This window comes from Berghia stephanieae, chromosome 14 (genome assembly GCF_034508935.2).
Source record: "Berghia stephanieae isolate SIO BIC M18660-M18661 chromosome 14, UCSD_Bste_1.3, whole genome shotgun sequence".
NCBI classification, from domain to species: Eukaryota; Metazoa; Mollusca; class Gastropoda; order Nudibranchia; family Aeolidiidae; genus Berghia; species Berghia stephanieae.
Genome location: NC_088373.1, coordinates 4,670,350 through 4,682,849, shown reverse-complemented (window position 1 = coordinate 4,682,849; position 12,500 = coordinate 4,670,350).

The following is a 12,500-nucleotide window of genomic DNA, read 5'->3' as shown; positions in this document are numbered from 1 at the left end:
ATATTCGTGTAAATTTTATGACGCGAAGAAAGATTCATCTTAACAATATCATCAAAGTGGCCTTAAATCTGAAAATGTTTTTCGTGTCTATTTTTAAGGAACGTGGAGACATTTATCTTCACAATGTCATCAAAGTGGCCTTAAATCTGAAAATGGTATTCGTGTCTATTTTTAAGGAACGTGGAGACATTTATCTTCACAATGTCATCAAATGGTCTTGAATCTGAAAATGGTATTCGTGTCTATTTTTAAGGAACGTGGAGACATTTATCTTCACAATGTCATCAAATGGTCTTGAATCTGAAAATGGTATTCGTGTCTATTTTTAAGGAACGTGGAGACATTTATCTTCACAATGTCATCAAATGGTCTTGAATCTGAAAATGGTTTTCGTGTCTAATTTTGAGGAACGTGGAGACATTTATCTTCAAAATGTCATCAAATGGTCTTGAATCTGAAAATGGTTTTCGTGTCTATTTTTAAGAAACGTGGAGACATTTATCTTCACAATGTCATCAAATGGTCTTGAATCTGAAAATGGTATTCGTGTCTATTTTTAAGGAACGTGGAGACATTTATCTTCCCAATGTCATCAAATGGTCTTGAATCTGAAAATGGTATTCGTGTCTATTTTTAAGGAACGTGGAGACATTTATCTTCACAATGTCATCAAATGGTCTTGAATCTGAAAATGGTATTCGTGTCTATTTTTAAGGAACGTGGAGACATTTATCTTCACAATGTCATCAAATGGTCTTGAATCTGAAAATGTTTTCGTGTCTATTTTTAAGGAACGTGAAGACATTTATCTTCACAATGTCATCAAATAGTCTTGAATCTGAAAATGGTTTTCGTGTCTATTTTTAAGGAACGTGAAGACATTTATCTTCACAATGTCATCAAATGGTCTTGAATCTGAAAATGGTTTTCGTGTCTATTTTTGAGGAACGTGGAGACATTTATCTTCATAATGTCATCAAATGGTCTTGAATCTGAAAATGTTTTCGTGTCTATTTTTAAGGAACGTGAAGACATTTATCTTCAAAATGTCATCAAATGGTCTTGAATCTGAAAATGGTATTCGTGTCTATTTTTAAGGAACGTGGAGACATTTATCTTCACAATGTCATCAAATGGTCTTGAATCTGAAAATGGTTTTCGTGTCTAATTTTGAGGAAGAATGAAACAGATTTATCCTCACATCTTACTAAGCAGAAATCTGTCGTACTTTGAAAGAAAAAAAACTATTTAAAATTTGGGTAGAAAACTCATCCTTCAAATATCGATCTATTAAAACGACCCTCATCTTGGCATGGGAACTTTCAAGCGTTAGTATTTTGATTGAAAGTCCCAGGTTTGAGAGTCCTTTGACACTATGAGTGACACGGAGCCGGAGTTTTTCTCTGTTAAACGGACAACAGCAATTGATTGCTACCGATTGGATATGACCCTAGTTTATCGCAGAGTACTTTCCACCATGTCTAACAGACACAGCTACCCAATCATTTCTGGATGGACAGAGAGGTTAGGAAAAACAAATATTGTCGTCACACGGGATCGATCTTTGAAGCGAGTGGGCTACCAACTGAGCTATCGGAACCCCGAAATGATCAAAGGTATTATCAATCAAATTCATTACCTTCAAGAAGCTATTATATTCTTATTGTCTTCAGTAAAAAAATTGAGATTTTATATAGAGCAATATTCACTAAACGTGCTCAAAGCGCTTTACAGGGGGTCCCTGGCCAACAGTAACATGTAACATTTAGGACGAGATACGACGCCTGTCAGGCGATATTACAATTTTTTTTCGGATAGAGACACCGCTGTTAACGGCCAAGGACTCATTTTTCACCTGAATACGGTGAAAGAATGCGAGTAAAGAGCCTTCTCCAAGGACTCAACTATGCGCGAAGCGAGACGTTCCGATCCGAAAGTGAGTGTCATACCGCTAGACCACATAGCCGCATTTGACCCAAATATCTATGCTTCAATCAAGGGACTAAACCGTGTAAAATGTCAAAAATTAACTCCCTTAGTCTTACCGCATTTGACCCAAATATCTGGGTGGGGTCATTTAACCTTCCATGATGGACAGGAGGTCACTTACGGTACTTTATCCCCTGTAGATAGTATGCGGTATGACTAAGGGAGTTAATTTTTGACATTTTGCACGGTTTAGTCCCTTGATTGAAGCATAGAATTCTTCAAAATGGCGACCAAACCTTTTCAACACAATGGACACTGACTGTATCGAGAGAAAAAAAGCTACAAAGAAGAAATTGAATGTGTGAAACACATTGTTCCATACGGCATAAAATCGGAAAACTGGACAAAGACTTATCAAGACTCCAATCACGTACCGTCATATCTCTATCTATCTATCTATCTATCTATCTATCTATTTATCTATCTATCTATCTATCTATCTATCTTATCTATCTATCTATCTATCTATCTATCTATCTATTTATCTATCTATCTATCTATCTATCTATCTATTTATTTATCTATCTATCTATCTATTTATTTATTTATTTATCTATCTATCTATCTATCTATCTATTTATCTATCCATCTATCTATCTATTTATCTATCTATCTATCTATCTATCTATCTATCTATCTATCTATCTATCCATCTATCTATCTATCTATCTATCTATATATCTATCTATCTATCTATCTATCTATCTATATAGATATCTATCTATCTAACTATCAGAATTGCTTTCTATTTTTCTTTTGGAATGAGAAACAGCCAAATGTAAAATTACAGTTCATGGAGATGATATTTATTTTCCCTTTAAATCGTCTGAGTACAATAATAAAAGAACAGCGATGGAGGCTATTTGGTCACATCTTACGTCAATAAGATAACATCCCAGCCCAAATTGAAATGGCAGAATATTTCCTTCATGGCAATTAATATGTAGGGAGACCACCAACATCAATAGTTACTACCCTGAACCAGGATCTCCCTACATATCAACAATTTCTGGATTCAGAAATTAATCCCAGATGAACTAAGAAAAACTGCAGTGCCCTCCGTACTAAAGTCACAACAAGATCTTGACAACTTCAGAACTCTGGCCCAGGACCGTAACCAATGGAAACAATTAACAACAGGGATGGAGAGAGCAGCTATACTCATCGACTATGACTGAATCACACAATTCTCAGCAAGCGTCATTCGGACTGCGAGGCTTACTAATACTAGTGTAAATCATCGATCTGTTGTTTATTGTTATATTTTTTTTGTTTATTTTTAATACATAATGGTTTATAAACATTTGAATGTATTCCTCTTAATGTGATCTTGTGCTTATGTCTGGATGAGACTAAAAAAATAAATAAATGAGCCTTATATAGTGCAATATCCACTATAAGTGCTCAAAGCGCTTTACAAGGGTTCCCTGGTCAACAGCAACATTTAACATGTAGGACCGAACATAACGCCTGTTAGGCGATATTACAATTTTTCGGATAAAGACAGCGCTCTTAACGGCCGGGTAGTCATTTTACACCTGAGTACGGTGAGAGAATGTGAGTAAAGAGCCTTTTCCAAGGACTCAACTAGGCGCCGAGTACGAGGCTCGAACCCAGGACCTTCCGATCCCAAAGCGAGTGTCATACCAAAAGACCACATAGTCGCACTCTGTTTCTTTTCAACGCATAATGGTTTATAAATGTTTGAATGTGTTCCTCGATATCGAATCCTGTGCTTATGTCTAGGTGATACTTTTAGGTGATATCAAACTAAGCACAGTGCTAGTGTGCTCTTGGCATCGACATCGTTTCCCTATTTAAAGTATTCCATTTTATCGTACATCCTCTCGTGTGCTGGGAGGGGTTCCTGTCCTCCCATAGTGGGCAAGGAGGTACTTGTTATATCTTCTACCCCAACCCCCCCCCCCACCCCTGTATCTGTTTTCCAATTGCTTTCTGTCTTTGTCTTGTAATGAGATTAACTTAGTTTTGCCCTCACTCTGACCGGAGTCCTTGGCTGGGAGGGATACAGTTGAATATATAGTTATAGTTTTGGGAAATGATATTTTTCCCCCTTTTTAATCATGTTGTATTTTTTTTAACATATGATTTGTTAACATTTGAGTATATTCCTCTTAGTTGATCTTGTGCTCTTGTTTGGGTGAGACTTTTAAGTGATCACAAATTAAGTACACTGATATTGTGCTCTTAGAATCTAAATCTGTTCCCTATTTGAACCATTTCCCCTTTGTCTTATTTTTTCCTCAAGTCCTTTTAATTGTACATCTAGAATGTTTTCACTATCCACTTTTCTCCCATTTTTTTGTGCTTATATGACCTAAATGAGTTGCAAGCACCGTAAAACTCATAAAAACAAACAAAAAACATACTCTCGTGTGCTTTACATTGTAAATGTAGAATTAGTGACTATCCCATTTTCTTTCTTTTTACTGGTACTGATATGATCCAAAATTATTGCAGGTCGCAAAAACCTTAACGGCAGACAAACGATCAAAGAACCCAAATGTCGTATTTCTTATCATAAATAAAATGTTCAGCATCTATATGATCCCGATATAGTACCGTTTAGAGACAATAGGTCACATATCAGGCTGCCACATTCAATTGTTGTTTCTTTCAGGATGTGATTAAACGTTGTATGAAATAAACATGTAGAAAAAACCCGATAATTATCAGCTCGCGTCCACTGAAATGTGTGAAATATTTACTGGCTAATTAATTATTGAATAATAATAATAATAATAATAATAATAATAATAATAATAATAATAATAATAATAATAATAATAATAATGATAATAATGATAATAATAATAATAATAATAATGATAATAATGATAATAATAATAATAATAATAATAATAATATATAATAATAATAATAATAATAATAATAATAATAATAATAATAATAATAATAATAATAATAATAATAATAATAATAATAATAATAATAATAATAATATGATGATGCATGATGATGATGATGATGATGATGATGATGATGATGATGATGATGATGATAATGATGATGATGATGATAATAATAATAATAATAATCTCTTTGGATTCATTTCAAATTAGTGAATACTTTTCGTTCTACCTTCTGTCACGTAGCCACTTATTATAAAAGCTGATCTATCACATCTTCCTCACTCACTTCTCTCAGTAACCGATATTATATATATATATATATATATATATATATATATATATATATATATATATATATATATATATATATATATATATATATGTAAATTATTAAAAAAAATAAAACATGAAATAATGGGTATTAACGTTACACACAGTTTTGTGTGATGGTTCGATATATTTCCGGATGGCAATGATGTGGGATTCTTAGCTAAACGCATACTATCTTTTTAAAAAACAGCAATTAAATTACACATGGTCGAGAAATCGTGATAGACACAGTTGACCTTTTTAATTGTTCCACTCTCTACTAAAAGTCAATAACAACGTGACACGTGACACGCACGAAGCAATGCCATCTCTTATAACGGTCGTCGTGGTATATTAAAAGAATTTAAGCTTTTATATAGCGCAATATTCATTAACCTTCTCCTTACCACCCATATTCGTTACGATACAACCGACAATTTTCTCATTCTGATGTCTCTTGTACATCATAAAATCTAAAGAAATGCTTTGATTACAGCTATAAATACTAAACACTGTCTTTTAGAGATCATTTTGCTGAACAACATTCTGTGTAGAATGTACTTGTTACTTTTTTGCTTGAGTTAAAAAAAAGTCTATTTTTGTGTAGGGTGGGTGTGAATTTCCGGGGAAAATTCTAAAAATAGCTGGTAAGGAGAGGAGAGGGTTAAACGTGCTCAAAGCACTTTACATTGGGTCCCTTAGCCAACAGCAACACTTAACGTGTAGGATGAGACATGACGCCTATTAGGCGATATTTCATTTCATTTCGTTTTCCGACAGAGACAACACTGTTAACAGCCAGGTATTAATTTAGTTTACACTTGAGTACGATGAGAGAATGTGAGTAAAGAGCCGTTTCGAAGAACTCAACTATGCATCGCTCGGGACTCAAACTCAGGACTTACCGATCATAAGGCGAGCGCCACAGCACTAGACCACATACCGCACGACCCATTATTTGGAGTGGTGGATAGCTCATTAAAGAAAAAAATAAATAAGCTTTTATTTAGCGCAATATCCACTAAACGTGCTCAAAGCGCTTTACAAGGGGTCCCTGGTCAACAGCAACATTTAAAATTTAGGACGGGACATAACGCCTGTTAGGCGATATTACAATTTTTCGGACAAAGACAACGCTGTTAACGGCCAGGTACTCATTTTACAACTGATTACGGTGAGAGAATGTGAGTAAAGAGCCTTTTCCAAGGACTCAACTATGCGCCGAGCGCGAAGCTCGAACCCAGGACCTTCCGATCCGAAAACGAGTGTCATACCAATAGACCACATAGCCGCACAATACGGTAGAGCCACACAATACGGGAGAGTCACGCTGTCCCCGGCCTAGTGGAGTTGTCGTAACAGTAAGGTGTCGGGTTCGAACCTCCATCGCCGCCGCAAAATTTTTATTCTCTATTGTCTTCTGGCACTTTCCTACCCACTTCATTTCTTGTTGTTATCAACATAATAGCCTGCTCCACTCATTTTTCTGATTTTAAAATCTACCCCAAATACCGGAGCTTACTCAATCTCTCAATCGTTTCTATGTTACATGTTTGTGTTGAGAATATGTGACCCATCGTCTCAAAACGGTATTATGTCGGAACGAACCACATTATTAAAAGCCAAATTAAATGTTAAACTGGTCAAAAATATAAATTGTTGGCATTAATATCCTAAAATATGGTATCCATTCTCCTCCATAAAACATACAAACTCAACAGAAGTCTGATATTTCTGGCTATAAATTCAATTTTCAACATCTTAACCAACCCGACTTAATACCGTTTTGAGGCGAAGGGTCACATATTGGCTCTTAAGCTTACATGCCGGCTAACAAACTGTGCGGCGTTTGTGTGTGTTTGAACCCATGCCCTCAAGAAGTCGGGGAGAGCAGCTCAATATAGACATAGAGTTTGAAACCAGTTTTTTTTTTGAAGTGGTGGATAGCACAGAAAGAAGAGACCCACTCTCCCCTGCCAGACGGAGTTGTCGTACCAGTAACGTCGGGGGTTCGAGCGTGGCCTTCGTAAAGTTATGGCCTGATACTGACCAAAAAATGACGTCAAAATGCCAGTCTTTTTCCACAAAAGAAAACAAATCGTGAGTTGTATTCAATAGTTCAACCAATGGAATCACTTGACTTGTTTCCATGAGCTCTACTAACGACAACTCACTAGGCGGTGCAAAAACCAAATAATGACGTCAAACTGCCAGTCCTTTTGGATTTCAGTGTCAGACTATAACATAACGATGGCTACGGTTCGAGGCCCCATCGCCGCCGCGAAATCTTTATTCTCTATTATTTTCTGGCACTTTCCTACTTACTTCATTTCTTGTTATGGCCCATTATATGTGACCCAGCGTCTTGAGGCGATATCGCAGCCACTGTGTCCATGCGATTTTGTGGTATGCATGACACTCCACTTGGGCTCGAAAAGTCCTGAGTTCGAGTCCTACTCTGAGCGGCGCATAGTTGAGTTCTTGTAAAAATTATTTACTTCCATTCGATCACCATTCTCATGTGATAAATGAGTTTGTGGCTGTTAACAGCGTTGTCTCTGTTGGAAAAATGGCAGGAAATATTCTAATTGGTTAATATTTACTAACGGCATATACCATCACGATGTAACACTTGGGATTAATTTCTATATTCTGATTGGTCAATGCTTAGTAACGGGCATATACCATCAAGATGTAACACTTGGGATTAATTTCTATATTCTGATTGGTTGATGCTTAGTAACGGGCATATACCATCACGATGTAACACTTTGGATTAATTTCTATGTTCTGATTGGTCAATGCTTAGTAACGGGCATATACTATCACGATGTAACACTTTGGATTAATTTCTATATTCTGATTGGTCAATGCTTAGAAACGGGCATATACCATCAAGATGTAACACTTGGGATTAATTTCCATTCATAATGGTTTGACAAAGTGCCAAATGCTGACCTTTGGACAAGAACAAACCAAGAACAAATGGATGTCCGGGTCAGACGCAGAAAGTAGAGATGGGTTGGCCATACCCTGCGGAAAGAGCCCTGCAATATAACCAAGCGGCTCGTGAATGGAACCCACAGGACAAGAAGAAACGGGATCGTCCAAAACAGACGTGGATGAGAAGCCTTCACCACGATTTGAGCGTCTCCAATCTTACCTGGAGTGAGGCCAAGGTCTGTGGAAAGGAGAGAAGAAGATGGAAGAGTGCTTTTGAGGCCCTATACTCCGCCAGGAACCAAGAGGCAAAAGTCAAAAGTAAATCAAAAAGATTCTAATGCTACATATAATAATTTGTGCGGCTATGTAGTCTTGTGGTATGGCCCTCGCTTTCGGATCGGAAGGTCCTGGGTTTGAGCCTCTCTCGTGGCAAAGCTGAGTCCTTGGAACATGCTCTTTACTCACATTCTCTCACCGTACTCAGATGTTGGCTCTGTCGGAAAAATAATTGTATTATCGCCTACCAGGCCTCATGTCTCGTTCTACGTGATACGTGTTGCTGTTGGTTAGGGACCCTTTGTAAAGCGCTTAGAGCACGTTAAGTGGATATTGTGCTATATAAAAGCTCAATCTTCTTACTTAAATTGAGCTTTATATAGCGCATTATCCACTAAATGTGCTCAAAGCGCTTTACAAGGGTCCTGGTCAACAGCAACATTTAACATGTAGGACGGGATATGACGCCAGTTAGGCGATATTACAATTTTTCGGACAAAGACAACGCTGTTAACGGCCAGGTACTCATTTTACACTCAGGTGAGAGAATGTGAGTAAAGAGCCTTTTCCAGGGACTCAACTATGCGCCGAGCGCAAGGCTCGAACCCAAGACTTTCCGATCCGAAAGCGAGTGTCATACCACTAAACCACATAGCCTACCTGTTAGGGTCCTCCTACTCATTCCGATATAATACTGTCCTGAGACGGGTGTTTATTTTTTATCTAATCCGACGAAACCCTCTAGACCCGACGAAAACCGACGAAACCCGACAAAGTTATGGGGAGTTGGCAGCAGTGGGGACTGAACCAGAGACTCAGGAAGTGTACACAAGTTGGTATTGAGCCTGAGAATATGGAGAGGAGGGTTTCATTTTTACGAAACCCGAGGAACCCGACGAAATCCGACAAAGTTATGGGAATGGGCAGCAGTGGGGAGTGAACCTGGGACTATGGGAAGTGTACACAAGTGCTGAGTGAACCTGGGTCTCAGGTGGGTTTCGGCGGGTTTCGTTAAAAATATAAATACCGTTGTGAGGCAGAGGGTTTAACGCAACGTGTACTTATTCGCAGGTCTGATAACTCAATTTACTATATTATAGGCTCATTCTTGTCATGAAAACCTCAGAAAATGAAGGACAATTTATTGTCAATTATACAACAATGTTAACACTATCCTTACTCCTATTGGAAAATCGTCACATTTGTTACGATGCAACCGTCACTTTTACCATCCAGATTTCATTTCTTGTTGCTATAACTATAAAAACTTGACATTCTGTAATAGAGTCCATATTGGCGAACAATATTATGTATAGAACGTTCTTGTCGCTTTTCTGTTTGAGTAAGATAATATGTCTGTTTTTGTGTTGGGTGGGTGGTGTGAAGTTTTGGGGAAAATTCTGAAAATGGCTGGTAAGGAGAGGGTTAAGCTAGGCCAATAATAGCATTCGGATGTCAGACCTGCATATATGTATACGTAGGTTTGACGCAATGATTTCTATGTTGTTTTTGTTTTTTTACGTGGTTTTGATTGTCCTCGTCAATATATTATAATTGTGGGCGTGTCCAAGAAGTCGTGCTTGATGTCTTCATATTCATTGATTTGTTATTCCGGGTACAAACTCCAAGACGCGGCCATTTTCTTCTTCAGATGTGTTGATGGAATTCAATCGCAGAGTTTCAGTTTTGAAAACTGGAGGAGACTCGTGTTTCCTTTATTTTTTTTTTTTTACTTTTTGCAAGAATGTCTGGTGAGTTACAAATTTTGTTATATTTTCAAAAATTGGAGATAATTAATTGTGATATAATTCTTTTGGAGAAATTTGTTTTTTTCTTTTTTGTTTTTATTTGTTTAACGGCGCTTTCGACACTATTATGGTCATGGAAAAAATTCTGATATATTATAGAGGGGGGTCCTGAGTTAGTGGAGCCCTCGCTTATTTGGACTACAACGGAAAGGGATTGAGTTCGATCCCGGGTGCAGTCGATTTTTTAAATATCTGACCCTCCGGCCCCTGTCCACCCAGCAGTGATTGGGTAGTTGGGTCTGTTAGATCTGGCGGAAAGTACCTTGCGATAGACTATCGTCCTGTCCAAAGGGTAGCAAACAATTGATATTTTGTTCGCGTGTTACGCTATATAATATAAACCGTGGATAAACTTGGCTCCATGGGGAGCCTTTACTGGCTCTGAAGTACTACGAATTCCAAGATGCTACCCTGTGTGTACTTCTTTGCGGGCGTGCTAACCCATGATAACCCACTATGAGCCAATCGTTGTGATGGAATTTTTTTTAAACAAGAGATGAAGTGAGTAGAAAAGTGCCAGAAGACAATAGAGAATTTTTAAAAAATTACGGCGGTGATGGGGGTTTGAACCCGCGACCTTATTGGTACGACAACTCCGCCTGGCCGGTGAGAGCGTGACTCTACCATAAGAGCTATCCACGATCCCCCCAAAATATCGTATCTAACTCAGGTCATTCATTACTAAAGCTCTCTCTCTCTCTCTCTCTCTCTCTCTCTCTCTCTCTCTCTCTCTCTCTCTCTCTCTCTCTCTCTCTCTCTCACCGATTACTTGAGATCGCGGGTCCAACATACACAAACCTCCGCGAAGTTAGTTGGACAGCAATTAAGCTTAATAGCCAATATTCTCAACACAAACATATAACATCCTTTCTTTAAAAAATATAGCATTGTGGAGAACATTGTGCTTATTTGAGTCAATAAAAAAAATGATACGGCGCACAACTCTACTGAAAGATTTGAAAATAATAAATGTATTTTTTACAGATAAATAAACAGATAACTTGATTTCCTTTTATAATTTAAAGTCAGTTTGAAAGTTCGTTGAGTCAAATAGATATCATAAAATATATACCGACGACACTAACTAAGACTTTCAAAATCAACTAATTTTGACACGGTAAAAAGTTGTCAGTTTGGGTCATCTATTTATGACATCAAGTATTATTATTTCTTCCGTTGTGTTGTTGATTTGGCGGTGATCAGTGTTGTTATGTAGTAGTATGTTCTAATTGCGTGTATGTTTGTGTGTATGTGCGTGTGTGTGTATGTGTTTGTGTGTGTGTTGTGTGTTGTGTATACATGTGTGTGTGTGTTGGCATTTTTCAGCAAATCGTGGCATTCATACTGATATTATTCACTTGATCACATGAAGGTATTCGGATTTACACAAATTTTAAACAAGTTTCACCGATTAACAACGTCTACTAATATTACTGCTGATATTACGGTCGTTTTTATGCCATCGATGTGATACTAGTAATTATTGCCCTGGGAAATATTTAGTTAAACGTTGTCGGCAAACTGTCAATTGTATCTGTCTAGCTTCTAGCCCAAACAAACTTGATATTTTTCGCGTCTGCTTCAGATTTTCATTTGACCTCACATAACTTAGGTAAAGGGGAGATATTCCGAAAGCTCCTACATCCCTAGTATTCTTTCAATTTATATTTTCACCGTTGATCTTTTGTCGGGCGTTTATTTATTCAATTTGTCATCACATAGAAGCATGTTTAAAACTCTAGAACAAACATTGATAGATTTGTGAAAGTTTAAAATTTCCTAATTTGACCATTGTTTTGATTCTCGGCCGCCATTTTAATTTTTGAAGTATTGAAAAATAGTGCAAAGGAGTCCGAGGGTTTTTTTTTCTATTAGGGTTAGTCATAGTGCTAGGGTGTTTATTTTCTTATTAGGGTTAGTTAAAGGTACTCTAGGTTTTCCTTTTTCTTGGGGTTAGTTGAGGGAATATTATTTAAGTTGTTTCCCTTTGTAGAAGCTTTCGGAAGGCCTCCGAAGTCAAGCGTGGTAAAGACTTGTGACTTATTGATATTGATATCTACTGACTGATAAACTAAAATCATGCCGAATAAAGCATGGCAGCGGCAAGCACATCGATTAAAGTGTGCATCTAATCGTAATCAAGATTATCAAGAAAATGATTCAGGCAATATCGAATGAAAATAGTTCTTTCCCCGCGAAATTGCGGGCTTTTTACTAGTCTTTTTTAAATGACGCAAAATATTGTCCATTACAACAATGTTAAATTAAGTCCATAATTACT